The sequence below is a fragment of the Amphiura filiformis genome, chromosome 10, assembly GCF_039555335.1.
Source record: "Amphiura filiformis chromosome 10, Afil_fr2py, whole genome shotgun sequence".
Classification (NCBI taxonomy): domain Eukaryota; kingdom Metazoa; phylum Echinodermata; class Ophiuroidea; order Amphilepidida; family Amphiuridae; genus Amphiura; species Amphiura filiformis.
The window spans coordinates 62,390,780-62,394,035 of record NC_092637.1 but is presented as its reverse complement, the minus strand read 5'-3'; the positions used below and the strand labels follow the sequence as shown (position 1 = coordinate 62,394,035).

The 3,256-nt window shown below is 34.3% G+C and overlaps 1 long non-coding RNA gene across 1 annotated transcript; it reads left to right on the top strand.

The window, feature by feature from the left end:
* Nucleotides 1–470: 470 nt before the first annotated feature.
* LOC140162350 (uncharacterized) lies at nt 471–1,468 on the top strand. The gene is made up of 3 exons (XR_011860249.1): nt 471–594; nt 932–973; nt 1,288–1,468. It is a non-coding gene; the product is annotated as an uncharacterized lncRNA (long non-coding RNA).
* The last annotated feature ends 1,788 nt before the right edge of the window (nt 1,469–3,256 follow it).

Below are 3,256 nucleotides of genomic sequence, written 5' to 3'. Positions count from 1 at the left end.
ACGCTTTAGATTGGCCAATTTAAATGAATTTCGTGTCTGGTTATATGTTTTCTAACATATTTCTGGCAAATTCAACTAAACAACTTAAAATGGCCGCCATGAACCTTGAAATTTCAAAAATGGCTGCTAAAATGCATAACATCGGGCAACCTGGTTTAGGGGAAATGATAGGGTGCATCATGGGCCCTCATAGTGATCAATAATTTTGTACATAGTTCTTAACATGTTCATGTTCATTACTTCAAATATGAACACCTGCCAAATGTTACTTGATTCTAAGTTATTTTAATGGGTACACCAAAATCTGGTGGCTTATAGGAGGCGATTATAAGATTTTGCATTCAAACACACAGATGGTAAAAAATTCTCCTTTAGCATGACTTTTGCGACCCAAGTTTAATAGCAGCTTTGGAATGTTACTACTATCTCAGCATGCATGACTCTTTTTACCCAACTGTACACAGGGCAAGCGTGCGGTCCATGGTGATACTCACTCCTCTGTTGGGTGTGACTTGGCTCTTTGGAGTACTACAACTTGATCCGATATCTGGTGTTGTGTTTTCTTATCTCTTTAATATCGGCAATGGGCTGCAGGTAGGACTTAGCATATTGATACATCTGAGAGGCTGGGTTATATTTTGTTTACAGTAAACTAAACTAGACGGTTGTTAGGTAAAAAGATGAGGGGCTGAGGTTATTGAATTGTTCGGTAAATCACATAAGCCTTTGTGAGTAGACCTGAGATGTCGCCATTTGACGTCATACCGCTTACTTGCAATGCGCAGTAATTATGCTCGCTAAACGATTTGAAATTAGACATCAAAAATAAATGTTAATTGTGAGTTTTTAATAATATTTTACAAATAATGATTGAACATGTGCCGAATAGGATGTATTATTGTGACAGTTCGTTCAAATCGCTCATTTTCAGGGGGTATTCATCTTCATCACACAGTGCCTTCTGGATGACGATGTAAGTAGTACTTAAATTTTACATAATTTATACAACGAATAATATTGCTAAGACATAATGTAGAGGAAAGAGAAAAGAACAAAGTGGAAAAAGAGGACAAAGTTAGGGTAAAGAGAGGGAAACGGAACGGGGAAAGTAGTAGCAGACGTGTTATATGCATTCCATCCAATTGTAGAAGAAAAATATAATGCATCATCAATACAGCGTAGATTACACAAATATTTCGCAGAAAAAAGGATGCAACTATTTTAACATATCATGTTACTGTTTTCATCTCAAGTAATGGTTAATTTATGAATGATTCCATGTTTTAGGTGAAAGTTTTCCTAAAGCAGAAAACGTCTCGTGGCCGGGTGGACGGATCCAGCAGCACTAAAGACACAAGCATGAATTAGATATGATATTCCGTGTTATCATCCATTATCTTCAAATATTAGGAATTCCCAATGGCTACGGCACTTTACTCTACCCAGGAAAAAAGCATCATAGCGCCGCCACGTGGAATTTAAAGAATTCTGAAAAAGATATATTCAGGTAAAGACTTGAAAAAGACATAATAGTGGCGGTTTTGCACATACATGTTGGCTTTTTTTAAAGCTACATTATTCAAGTTGTACATAGAGCATAAGAAAGTTATAAAAAAAAACTAATTACATTTAGCAGTCCCAATTTTTCTAAAATTTTCTGGACTTAAAAACCCCTGTAAGTTTCTCTGTTTGTTTACTTGTATCTGACTAGAACATTCTCCTTCTGCAATGGCCCAAATATATGATTATGAAAATTAAGTAAGAGTCAGGAAGTTATTTTGCCATAATTATTATTACGTCACCCTCATAACCAAAGTGCCTAAGTCATTATTACATGTTTCTCATTTGCAATTTTGATTTTCTGAATAATAAACCCATAATTAATTTAAAAAAATTCCAGCCGCATTCTTCATTGTGGAAAACATCAAAAGAGATGAATTCCACAAGTTAATAAAGAATGCAGCTGGAAATTTGTATTTATTATGGGTTTATTATTCAGAATATCTAAATTGCAAATGCGAAACATGTAATAATGACTTAGGCACTTTGGTTATGAGGGTGATGATTATTGTAGTGTAAATTAACATTCAGATGTACATTTTATTGCCCCTCGTTCTATTGAGCATATTTTGTAACACGACCTACTATGAAGAGGGAGTGGTTGGGGGTACGGTGGGTGGTATTTACCACAGTCCAAGAGTTGTACTATAAACATTAAACGCCAAACTGTTACACTTGGTAATAAATATGGGTCTCTTCTATTCAGTGATAATAAAATAATTACACACATTTCGCTATGGCTTTATATTTACTAGCGCGCTATCTCAAAATTGGGAAATCTTGATTTTGCACTCAAGTATAGTTAACATTTCGTCGGCAGTATCACATACTGACGTATTTGCAAAATACGCATTTCGAGAATATCGAATTTGAAAATTTAGCGACTTTCATTTGCTGTATAATCTTTGATTAAAACATTTTTGTCGATTAAAACCTGGTTTAGAATAAATAAATGCAAATACATCATATTTTTAATGTAATTCACTCATCACTATCAGAGCATAACTTATTCTGCAAAAATCAAAATTAATTAAAATACGTCACTGGAAAGGACTAAAAACAATACGTCAGTATGTGAAACAGTTGCGCAAATACGTCACTATGTGAATAGAACAGAACAGCAATTTTACTGTGCAATGACAAAGTCGTGCAAATACGTCGCGCAAATGTGTTACTATGTGAAACGGCAAATTCTTCAAATTGCAGATACGACAAAATGGGCTTGCGCAGTATAGTTGGTCGGCAAATACGACATAATTAAATTAATTAATATCTTACTAATTAAGCCACTTTGAGGCATGATATCTGGTGAATATATAGAGTAGAATATAACAAACTAATGTACCAATTTTCACAAAAATGTTTAAAATGTCGAATATGTGATTTACTTCTAAACATTAACTAACAAGTTTCAATAAAGTCCATATCTCTTAGATAAATTTCACAAAAGCAAAATATAAATCATGGATTTTACTGTTGAAACCTAGGACGTGCTTAGAAGGGGTCGAAACGTTACTGAAAAAAAAATCGTTGGTGAATTTGATTCATGTTCTGTCTAATTTCTACTATACTTGATGACTTAAAACTAAAATGATCTTGTACGACGGGCTTCACTTGGACGAGTTCGGTACCGCCTTCGTAGGACGTGGGCTAACTTTTTAATTAATTTTGCATGGACACATTTTTAGGCAAATGA